The sequence below is a fragment of the Lepus europaeus genome, chromosome 19 (genome assembly GCF_033115175.1).
Source record: "Lepus europaeus isolate LE1 chromosome 19, mLepTim1.pri, whole genome shotgun sequence".
Lineage (NCBI taxonomy): Eukaryota > Metazoa > Chordata > Mammalia > Lagomorpha > Leporidae > Lepus > Lepus europaeus.
Genome location: NC_084845.1, coordinates 58,476,000 through 58,488,291, shown reverse-complemented (window position 1 = coordinate 58,488,291; position 12,292 = coordinate 58,476,000). Strand labels below are relative to the sequence as shown.

General features: G+C 44.8%; 1 non-coding gene across 1 annotated transcript; it reads left to right on the top strand.

Annotated features, from left to right (window-relative positions):
- The first annotated feature begins 9,405 nt into the window (after positions 1-9,405).
- Positions 9,406-9,512, top strand: LOC133748938 (U6 spliceosomal RNA). Its single transcript, XR_009864535.1, has one exon. It is a non-coding gene; the product is annotated as a U6 spliceosomal RNA (small nuclear RNA).
- The last annotated feature ends 2,780 nt before the right edge of the window (positions 9,513-12,292 follow it).

Here is a 12,292-nt window from a genome sequence, read left to right as displayed (position 1 = left end):
CCTCCCGCGGCCGGCGTCAGCGCCTCAGGTCCTCGGTGCGGCGCGCGGCGGCCGCGGCCGGGCTGCGCTCCGCCGTGAGGGGAAACCTCAGGTGTCTTCTCAGCTAGGCGAGCGTCCGCGCTCGGGGCTGGGCGGCCTGCGGCGGCTGCCGCCTAACGGGCCTGGGGGCAAGGGACGGCGGCCGGGCTCCGCCTGCCGAGGAGACACCTGCCGCCGCCGCCGTCCCCGCGGCCCCCGAGCCGGCCTGAGGCGGCCCCGCGGCTGAGGTGAGCGGCGCGGGGAGAGGGGAGCCAGCCCTGTCGCTGACCAGCCCGCCGACTTGAGTCTCTGTTTCCTAAGATGTGGTGATTCCTGGCCTCTTGCCGTTTAAAAAGTAAAAAGAGTTTCTGGAAGTATTTATGCGAATATTCATTATGATTCCTGGCCCCGCAGGACACAGAGCTGCTGAGGGCGCTGATAAAGTGTCAGGCCCTGGTATTTGCATAAAGCATTAAAAAATAAAAGATTTCATTTTTTTGAGAGGCAGAAAGACAGAGTAACCTTCCATCCGCTGGTTCACTCCCCAAATGGCTGCTGGCCTGGAGGCTGGGCCAGGCCAAAGCCAGCAGCCAGGAGCTGCTAGGTCTCCCTTGAGCGTGCAGGAGCCCAGTCACCCGAGCCACCCTTTGCTGCTGTCCCAGGCGCTCAGCAGGAGGACGCTGGACGGCTAGGGGCGTAGCGCCCAGGAGGGATGCCCTGGTCACAGGCAGCAGCTTAACTTGCTCAGCCACTTCGCTGGCCGCTGCAGAGAGCATTCTTGCCTTATCTTTCCTCCAAATCTCCAAGGCTATGATGATTGTATCTTATGTTTAATGTGATAGGAAGGCTGTATTGCAGGATCTTTCACAATTGTGGCAAACAGTTCAACACGTTCACTCATTTGTGCATTTCTTTGTTATGACTGGAGTATTTAGATAGTAATTATTAACTTCAGTCAAGGACACATTTTAATTTCGTTTTTAAGTAACCAGAAAATGGATGGTTTCATTCAACCAGCAAATTTTTATGCTATTTTACAGAAGAAAAACCGTGGGGCCACTGCTGTGATGTAGCAGTAAAGCTGCCTTCTGTTGTGCAAGCTCCCCATATGGGTGCCAGTTCAGTCCGGGCTGCTCCACTTCTGATCCAGCTCCCTGCTAATTTGCCTGCGAAGGCAGTAGAGGATGGCTCAGTGGTTGAAACCCTGCACCCACGTGGGAGACCCAGATGAAGCTCCTGGCTCTTGACTTTGGCCTGTTTGGGAACTAAACCAGTGGATGGAAGACCTCTGTCCTCTCTCTCTCTCTCTCTTCCCTCTCTCACTGTAACTCTTTCAAATAAATAAATCTTAAATTTAAAAAAAATACACAAGCTGTAAAAGCAGTGAATTTTACTTTTAAGTACTTAAGCAGTAATTCTTGATTTATTTAGACTGAGAGATACAAATATGGGTTTATTATGCCAGGTTAGTTGACATTTTCAACAGGTAAAGTTACCCTGCAGTGAAATTTCTTGGATCCTTTATTAAGTTACTGCATAAAACTAGGAAGGTTGTTCCATTTCCTGGAGTTTAAATAAAATGAGACTGTAAGCATGGGATTTTTATAACCTACCTGTCCTCTAACAACGACTATGAAGTATTGTTGCTCAGGGTTATAATTGAATAGCGGAAAACAGTAAAATAAATGTTGCCTCCACTCATTAGCTAAAACAAAATGTTACAAAAACTAGTGACAGTCACACATGAAATTTATTGAAAATGAGAAGCAAATGAGAGGCAAGGTAACCGATTGGGACCGGCCACCGATCAGGACCAACACTCCTTACCAGAGTGCGGCCCCCAACAGCGGGTTACATAGCTTTTTGTAGTATTCTGTTCACTGGGGCTCACAGTTTCGAACCGGACCCCTGGTATGCAGTGAACAATAAAGAGGAAAACCAGAATATGATTGTAAGATAACAGTTAACAATAACAAACCTAGTAACAGATCCAAGATATGGTTGTAAGAAATGTGAAGGACACATTTCGGTCAACCTTGTTCCTAGGAATTTGGGCCCACATAGTTTCACAAGATACACCCTTAGACATTAGCAAGCAAAGCTAATATGTACAGAAGCAAGAGATCTGCAATTAGCTTTTCGCCACACTCACTGCATTTTAATTCTGATTTTACATAAGGAATTAGCTTATTTTTCCTTTGCTATTTGCCTAAATTTATTCTAAATCTAAAAGACTTTAATTAAAAAAAACAGAATCATGGTTTTTTTTCTGCTTCACTTTATTTTTTTTTTTTAAAGATTTATTTGAAAGTCAGAGTTACACACAGAGAGAAGGAGAGGCAGAGAGAGAGAGGGAGAGGTCTTCCATCCGCTGATTCACTCCCCAGTTGGCTGCAGCAGCCAGAGCTGCACCGATCTGAAGCCAGGAGCCAGGAGCTTCTTCTGGGTCTCCCACGCAGGTGCAGGGGCCAAGGACTTGGGCCATCTTCTACTGCTATCCCAGGCCATAGCAGAGAGCTGGATTGGAAGTAGAGCAGCAGGGTCTTGAACCAGCATCCATATGGGATGCCAGCACTTCAGGTGGTGGCTTTACCCTGCCACAACGCCGGCCCTCCGCTTCACTTTTTTAAAGAAAATTATTTATTTTAGAGACAGAGAAAGAGGTAGTTGATTCATCCTGAAGTGCCCAGAGTGGCAGCTGGGAACTCAATCCAGATCTCACACATGGATGACAGGCACATTAGCAGGAAGTTGGATTTGGAGATGGAGCTTGAACTTGAACCAGACACTACAATACGGGAAGCAGGCACCCCAAGCAACATCTTAATTGCTGCCTCAAATGCCTGCCCTTTTGTATTCAGTTTTTGTGTGAACTTTTGTTTCAGTTTCCCAGGGTATATACCTACGCCTACCAGGGGAATTGCAGCCTCACATGCTAACTCCGTGTCACTTTTTGAGGAACTGCCAAACTGTTTTCCAAAGTGACTGCAACATTTTATAGTCCTGTTACAAAGTATTATGGTTTAAATTTCTCTGCCTTCTGATTAACATTTGTTGTTTTCCATCTTTTTCATTATAACCATCCGAGTGGATATAAAGTCATATCTTGCTGGAGTTTTTATTTGCATTTCCCTAATGATAAGGGTGTTGGACATTTTAAATGTGCTTATTATTATTTTTAAAATTTTAATTTATATTTGAGGGCCAGCACCCTGGCTCACTAGGCTAATCCTCCGCCTTGCGGCGCCAGCACACCGGGTTCTATTCCTGGTCGGGGCACCGATTCTGTCCCGGTTGCCCCTCTTCCAGGCCAGCTCTCTGCTGTGGCCAGGGAGTGCAGTGGAGGATGGCCCAAGTCCTTGGGCCCTGCACCCCATGGGAGACCAGGAGAAGCACCTGGCTCCTGCCATCGGATCAGCGCGGTGCGCCGGCCGCAGCGCGCTGGCCGCGGCGGCCATTGGAGGGTGAACCAACGGCAAAAGGAAGACCTTTCTCTCTGTCTCTCTCTCACTGTCCACTCTGCCTGTCAAAAAAAAATTTTTTTTAAATTTATATTTGAAAGGCATAGAGAGAGAGATATCTTCCATCTGCTGGTCCACTCAAATGCCTGCTGAGCCAGGTAGAAGCCAGGGGCCTTGGAATTCAATCTTGGTCTCCCATGTGAATGGCAAGGACCCAATGACCTGATCATGTGCTTGTTATTAGTCCTTTGGAGAGTGTTCAAATGCATGCCTGTCCTAAAATTGGGCTGTGTTTTAAAAAATATTTATTGATTTCAAGGGCAGAATGACAGAGAGATCAATTTTCCTCTCTCCAAATGCCCACAGCAGCCTGGGTTGGGCTGAAGCCAGGAACTCCGTCTGGGTCTCCTACATGTGTGACAGGTACTCAAGTACTTGGGCAGTTATGCTCTGCTTTCAGGCACATTATCAGGAAGCTGGGTCAGAAGCCTGAAGTAGCCAGGACTTAAACTAGTCACTCTAACATGGGGTACAGGTGTTGCGAGCAGTGGCTCAACCCTCTATGCTACAGCATCTGCCCCATTTGTCTTTGTATTATTGTGTTCTAGTGTTTTTAAATGTATTTGGGATAATAAAGCTTTATCAGATATGTGATTTGCAAACATTGCTTCTAATCTGTGGATTGTCATTTTCCTGATAGTGTCCTTGAAGCACCAAGGATTTTGATTAGTATAAATCTATTTTTCGTTGGTTGGTTGTGATTTGGGTGCCATATATGAGTACTATTGTCTAATTACAAGCATTTACACCTATGTTTTCTTATAAATAGTTTGTAGGTCTGACTCTTAAATATGCATCTTTGATCCATTTTTAAGTCAGTTTTGTGTGTGGTGTGAGGTAAGGAGGGAGTGATTGGATTTCCTTCTTTCGTGTGTTTGTCCAGTTTTCCCAGCACCACTTGTTGAAACTCTTTTTTCCCTCACTACATTGTCTTAGAACCCTTGCTGAAGATCTATTGGCCATAATGTATGGGTTTATTTCTGGGTTCTCAATTCTGTTTCATTGACCTTGTATATCCTTATGCCACTATTGTATGGTCTTCTACTTCTTCTTCCTTTTTTTTTTTTTTTTTTAAAGGTTTTTTATTTAGTTGAAGAGTTACTGGTGGGGGTAGAGGGGAAAGAGGTATTGAGATCTTTGATCTGCTGGTCCACTCCCCAAATGCCTGCTGGGATGGGCTGAAGCCAGGAGCCAGCAGTTTCTTCTAGGTCTCCCAGGTGGGTGCAAAGACCTAAGGAGTTGGGCCATCTTTCCTAGGAGCATTTCAGGGAGCAGAATCCAAAGTGGAGCAGCCAGGATACAAATCAGCGCCCATGGCCGGTGCCGTGGCTCAACAGGCTAATCCTCCACCTTGCGGCACTGGCACACCGGGTTCTAGTCCCGGTCGGGGCGCCGGATTCTGTCCCGGTTGCCCTCTTCCAGGCCAGCTCTCTGCTGTGGCCCGGGAAGGCAGTGGAGGATGGCCCAAGTGCTTGGGCCCTGCACCCGCATGGGAGACCAGGAGAAGCACCTGGCTCCTGCCTTGGGATCAGCGCGGTATGCAGGCCGCAGCGCCCCGGCCGTTGGAGGGTGAACCAACGGCAAAAAGGAAGACCTTTCTCTCTGTCTCTCTCTCTCACTCTCCACTCTGCCTGTCAAAAAAAAAAAAAAAAAAAAAATCGGCGCCCATATGGGATTCTGGCATCACGGGTGAAGTCTTAACCTGCTGTGCCACAGTGCTGGCCCCTATCATATGGTCTTAATAAGAATCTCCTATTTTATTTAATATTTATTTTCTTTTTTTTAAATTTTTTTTTAACTTTTATTTAATGAATATAAATTTCCAGTGTACAGCTTATGGATTACAATGGCTTCCCCCCTCCCATAACTTCCTTCCCACCCACAACCCTCCCCTCTCCCGCCCCCCTCTCCCCTTCCATTCACATCAAGATTCATTTTCAATTCTCTTCATATTCAGAAGATCAATTTAGTATAAAGATTTCAACAGTTTGCACCCACATAGAAACACAAAGTGAAACATACTGTTTGAGTACTAGTTATAGCATTAAATCAAAATGTACAGCACATTAAGGACAGAGATCCCACATGAGGAGCAAGTGCACAGTGACTCCTGTTGTTGACCCAACAAATTGACACTCTAGTTTATGGCGCCAGTAACCACCCTAGGCTGTCGTCATGAGTTGCCAAGGCTATGGAAGCCTTCCAAGTTTGCCGACTCTGATCATATTTAGACAAGGTCATAAAAGACAGAGTGAGGATAGTAACCAATGATCCTAAGAGTGGCATTTACCAGGTTTGAACAATTATACAGCATTAAGTGGGGAAGAGGACCATCAGTACACACAGGTTGGGAGTAGAGCCATTGGTGGTAGAGTAGAGGTTATGATTACAAAGGAATGAGGCCCAAGTGCACTAGACAGGGTCTAGAACAAAGGACAGAGTCATTATTAGATGTGCTAAGAAAGGTGCTGTCTAAGCTACAATTAAGTTTTCTGATTGAGAGGCAAATAGAACCTGATAGAAGGGGCTTGATAATAATCTGTTGGGCTTTAGGCCTTGTAAGTTAAGAGGCCCAGACCTATCTATCTCTTCACATGGGGTATATCCTAAGGGAGGTGTGAACCTCCTAGGGGAAGGCACTCTGTTGACTTTCATTACTTGGCTGGGCCTATTCTCTTCAAGGTAGGAAACTAATTCTATTATGAAGGAATCTGTAGGACACACAATTTAATCTTTAGACCTTATAAAAGAGACGGCTAACATTTTTCTGTAATAGCATAGCCAAAATAAGAACTTAAATAATAATCTCATAGCTAGATTCACTTCGCCATCAGCGAAGTATACAGTAAGTAGAAAAAACCTCCCTTTCAGACAAAAGGGAAAGAAAGTTTTAAAGTGAGAATATAATTTTCCTCATGGGCATTGTCTACCTTAGAAAAACTACTACAGAACATGCCTGTGACTATAGACTTGTAGTTCAGGCCACCGAAGATTAGAGATGGGACTTGGGCACTCCCTTGACTTGCATCCTCTGGTCTGCTTTAACAAAAACCAGGAGGAAAAGAAAGCTAGGCATCAGAAGCAATGGATGGCAGGCCTATTAATGGCTGTTCTGTACAGTGATCTGCCCTCAAGGAGACCCAACAGGCCAGTCCACTGAAGTGGCTTTCAATGTGGTAAGCCTGGGCTTCAGCAGAAGTCAGCTTGTGAAGAGCCCTGGCAGCTCTGCCAAGAGTTGGATCACTGGAAATGGACCTGCCCTGGAGTCGAAGGATGCCCAGGTCAGAGCCACAGATCTTATTGGCTCTAAGCTGAAAAGCCCTTCACTCAGCCCAACTTCCAAAGTGACCACTGCAGCTGAGGGGATGGTCAAGTAGGGTCAGCAACATTGCAGGCAGAACTGTAAATTTCTTGTTAGAGATGCCCCCTGCCTTTACCTGGCCAGCTCTCCTCCCAGCCCAGCCAAGTAATATTTATTTTCATTTTGCTTAAAAGAAAGCAGTCAGACAAAGATCTCCCATCTGCTGGTTCATTCACAGATGTCCTGCTGGGCCTGGCCAAAGCCAGGAAGGAGCCTGGGACTTAATGTGGATCTCCCATGTGGGTAGCAGGAACTCAAGTATTTGAGCCATCACCTACTTCTCCCCAGGGTGTGAATTTGTAGGAAGCTGAAATGGGAAGTGGAGCTGAGACGGGGATCCTGGCACTCTGATACTAGATGAGGGCATCCCAAACTGTCTCTCAGCTGTCGCACCAAACACCTGCCCCCGAATCTCATACTTTAAAGGATGTAGTTTAAGCTTCTGATTTTATATTTATAATCTAGAGTTACAGATTTTCATTGTTTTGAATTCATTTAAGGAAAAATTAAGTTTTCTAGAATGAATGCCATGAGAACTACCTTGAGAACTCTTTTGATCTTCTATACAAATCCAAATCAGAGTATTGTGATTTAATGTATTTTTTATTTATTGATCAATATACACAAATTAAAAATAAAATAAGGAATTTGAATTATTACAGAAAAATAGATGTGTGGAAAGTGTGAGAGTACTTGAGTGAGTTCACAAAAAATGAAATTAAAGTTTTGTTTTTGTGGAAAAAAATTTCTGAAATACATGCTGTTTTTTCATAATACAAATTTTCTATGACTTTTTAAAAAATATTTATTTATTTGAAAGTCAGAGTTACACAGAGAGAGGAGAGGCAGAGAGAGAGAGAGAGAGAGAGAGAGAGAGAGAGAGAGAGAGACTGAGATCGTCTATCCATTGGTTCAATTCCCAAATGGCTTCAACTGTCAGGGCTGGGCCAGGCCAAAGCCAGCAGCCAGGAGCTTCTTCCAGGTCTCCCACATGGATGCAGGAGCCCAAGTACTTGGGCCATCTTCCACTGCTTTCGCAGGCACATTAGCAGGGAGCTGGATCAGAAGTGGGGCAGCTGGGACTTGAACTGGTGCCCATATTGGATGCCGACTCTGCAAGTGGAGGGTTAACCTTCTACACCACAGCGCTGGCCCCTGTGGTCTCTTTAATTGCAGGTGTCAGCACTTTTCCTGTAAAGAGCCTAACAGTGAGTATGTTAGGCTGTGTGGGCAGCCTAACAGTGACATAAGGTCACTGACACATATCATTCTCTTTTCCTGCACCCTGTAGCAATATAAAACCACTTGTAGCTGGAGGGCTGTACAAAACAGTCCTGACTGATTTTGGCCTGTAGGTCTATTACTGCTGGACTCTTACTGTATGGGTTCAAAAACTATGTCAGGTATTTTGTATCATTTATACAAAAACAGAGAATCTGGTTAATTAACCGAAGTAATGTTATGTGTTAATTTTTGTTCTGTCAGCAAAATAGGATTTTCGGGTAAAACACTGTGAGTCAGTTTTTTTGTTTTGTTTTGTTTTGTTTTTGGTTTGCTTGTTTTTTGTTTAGCTTCTGAATGAACTGGTCTGTTCAGCCACAGCCAGAGACTGTTTTGAATATCTGGCTGGTCATGTTACAATTCACAGTTGATGCTTTATAGTATCTGAATAATTACTAAATTTTGCTAAAATCTAGGGTACATGTGATGATGGTTGCTAAATCCAGACAATTCCTGGAGTAGGAAGAAATTTCTTTCAGTGGATTCATGTCACCTTGAACTAGGCTAGAGTTGTATGACACTTTGAGCTAGTCTTTCATAGTTTGAACAAAGTCAGGATAATGTCAAGGATCCTCTAAGTTATCTGAACATACTGTGCTACTAAGGGCATGAGGAAATAAGAACTCTTAGTCAGTTAGTGGTATAAATTGATACTTCCTCTTCAAAGGGTGATTTAGCAATATCTAATTAAAATAAAAAATGTACTTACCCCTTGACCCAGTTCTTCTACTTCCTGGAATTTATGCACTGAGTACAATTCATGTAGGCAAATATCTAGTCATTGTAGCATTGTTCACAGAGTCAAGATACTGGAAATAAAACTAAATACCCATCAATAGAATAGAGTTTAAAAGATCTTGGTAAGGCCGGCGCTGTGGCTTAACAGGCTAATCCTCCGCATTGCAGCGCCGGCACACCGGGTTCCAGTCCCGGTTGGGGCGCTGGATTCTATCCCGGTTGCCCCTCTTCCAGGCCAGCTCTCTGCTATGGCCCGGGAAGGCAGTGGAGGGTGGCCCAAGTGCTTGGGCCCTGCACCCGCATGGGAGACCAGGAGAAGCACCTGGCTCCTGGCTTCGGATCAGCGAGATGCGCCGGCCACAGCGGCCATTGGAGGGTGAACCAACGGCAAAAAGGAAGACTTTTCTCTCTCTCTCTCTCTCTCTCTCTCTCTCTCTCTCTCTCACTATCCACTCTGCCTTTAAAAAAAAAAAAAAGATCTTGGTAGTGCTCACTTCAGCAGCACATATACTAAAATTGGAACAATACAGAGAAGATTAGCGTGGCCCCTGCTCAAGGATGATACGCAAATTTGTGAAGCGTTCCAAATTTTTATGAGAAAAAAAAATATCTTGGTACACATATATATGAACAATGGTGTCTTATGAAGTCCTTTAAAAGAATGAAAATTTTTTGATAACTGCTTATATGAGACAATGCCCAAGACATAGATCTGAAGGTAAGTTATAGTAAAATACATAAAGTATGCTACTGCATTTTTTTAAAAGGCATGCATGTGTTGTGGCTATCACTGGGAGGATATTAATAGCATTAAACATTATCTATTTGACAATGTTATAAGAATTTTTCATAAGTTAACACATTTAATCCTCACAACAAATATACTAAGGTAGGTGCTATTCTGACTTTACAGTGAAGAAAGCAAGGCAAAAGAGAGACCAAGCGGCTTCCACAAAGCCACAAGAATCTGGTGGCAATGACTGTTCAACTTGTGGGGGAGGGACTGAAAGACTAAGGCTCAGAGGAGAGATTTATTTTCACTGTTCATCTTTGTTTGTTGTATTTATACATTACTTAAAATTTTATTTATGTTGTTATCCGTACTGTTAAAAAGATGGGCAAAAGACTACCATGAACACACCATTCAGAAGATAGTCCATCACGCTAATTGTCAAGATATACCAATTAAATTTTTTTCTTAACTTCAGAAGGACTGGCAAGATCACTAGTGCTCACACTCAGGGAGAAGGAGGAATGGACACTCTCATACACCATTACTTGAAGGAGAGAGTGGTCGAACTTTCTAGAGAATTCTGGTCACAGAGTGCATTAGTTTGCTAGGGTTGCTATAACAAAGTACCACAAACTAGTGGCTTAAACAGAAATGTATGGATTCCCAGTGCTGGAGGCTAGTGAGATCAAGGTGACCGGCAGGGCTGGTTCCTTTTCAGGGCTGTGAGGGGGAACCTGTCCCCTCCCTCTCTGCTTGCTGGAAGTTTGCCAGCAGTCTGGCATTTCTTGGCATGTGGACACATATTGTTCTATTTCTCCAAATTTTCCTTTTATATTTTTAAAATTATTTATTTGAGAGATGGAGGAGAAGAGAGAGAATGTGTGCCAATAGAGAGTCCCTATCTACTGGGTCACTACCAGGCCTGGTCCTCTTGGGCCAGGCTGAAGCCAGGAGCTGGAAACTCAGTCCACATCTCCCACATAGGTGGCAGGAACCCAGAACATGAGCCGTCATCACCTGCTGCCTCCTAGGGTGCACATTAGCAGGAAGTAGGGGCAGAGCCCAGACCTGAACCGAGCCATCCCAACCAGCTGCTTGACTACTGGGCCAAATACCTGTCCTCAAATCCTACCTCCTCCTTTTGTTTATTTTTATTTGAAAGTCAGAGAGAGAGAGAGAGAGAGAGAGAGAGAGAGAGAGAGAGAGAGAGAGAGATATCTTCCATCTGTTGGTTCACTTCCCAAATGGTGGCGATGCCCAGGGCAGGATGAAGCGAGGAGCTTCATCTGGATCTCCCGGGTCGGTGCAGGGGCCCAGGGACTTGGATCATATTCCACTGCTTTGCCAGGTGCATTAGCAGGGAGCTGGATGTGAAGTGGGGCAGCTGGGACTCAAACCAGCGACCATATGGAATGCCAGAATTGCAGGCAGTGGCTTAACCTGTTAAGCCACAGCGCTGGCCTCTCAAATTTCCCTTTTTATAGGTCATTTTGTATTAGAGTCTAACACCATCTCAACCATTTTTATGTATCTGGTTCAGCGGCACTATACATTTACATGGTCATGCATCCATCAGCCCCATCCACCTCCAGAGCTTGTTTCATCTTTTCAAAGGAGATTCTGAACCCCTTAAGCAACTCTCTGTTCTCCCGGCCCCGGTCCTTGGCAGCCACCATTCTACTTTCTGTCTCTATGGATTTGACTACTCTGGGTACCTCATCAGTGGAAGCAGACAGTTCTCGCCTTTTTTTGTGGCAAGTTCATTTTACTTAGCACAGAGTCTCTGTGTCCCACTGTGTGTGAGAATATGCTTTATCCGCTTGTCTGTGTACACCGTGTTTTGTTTCTACATTCATCCCTTGATAGACAGTTGGGTTGTTTTCATGTTTTGGCTACTGAGTGTGGACATTTTAAGACATGCTTACAAGTAAACAGCGTAATAGAAGCCATGATTTGATTCAACAGTTAGCAAGATTTTTGCTGTCACTTTACCCCTACATACAGGATGCATGTCTTAAAAAAAAAACGGGCATTTTCTTTGAAAATTTCAATGCCATCTCCACACTTCATAATACATCTTAGATGTTTTTGGAGTCATCTAATAACTAGTGCATAGTTCAGTTTCCCGCGTTGTCTCACAAGCGTCTTCCACAATCGGTTTCTGAGGGAGCACCTCAACAAGGTGCACACACACTCAACAAGGTGCACACACGCGCGCGCCTCAACAAGGTGCACACACGCACACACACATGCTGGGTGCCGTCTCGCGGGCGCTTTAGAGCGCTCCGCTCACTTATTATTTTTTTATTTCGCTATTATTTTGCACCAGAATTGACAACTTTATACATGTATTCACTGGGAAGAAAATCCACACACTTTACAGGAACCGGATAGTATTTTGAGGCTCTAGAACCTGGTTTTATTTCGAAATGCAAATGGTGATCAACACACAGTATTTGTAGATCCACGTAAACCTCAGGGAACGCGTGGCTCCCTCCGTCCTCAGCCAAGGGCTGCCCCGGTAGAACTCGGCAAATCACGATGTCGCTCTCCGTGCAGCAAGGGGGCGGGAAGCCTAGGACCCGGGGAGCCCCTTCCCACGCTAAGCCCAGAAAAGAGAACCCGTCTTTAGCCGAGGAA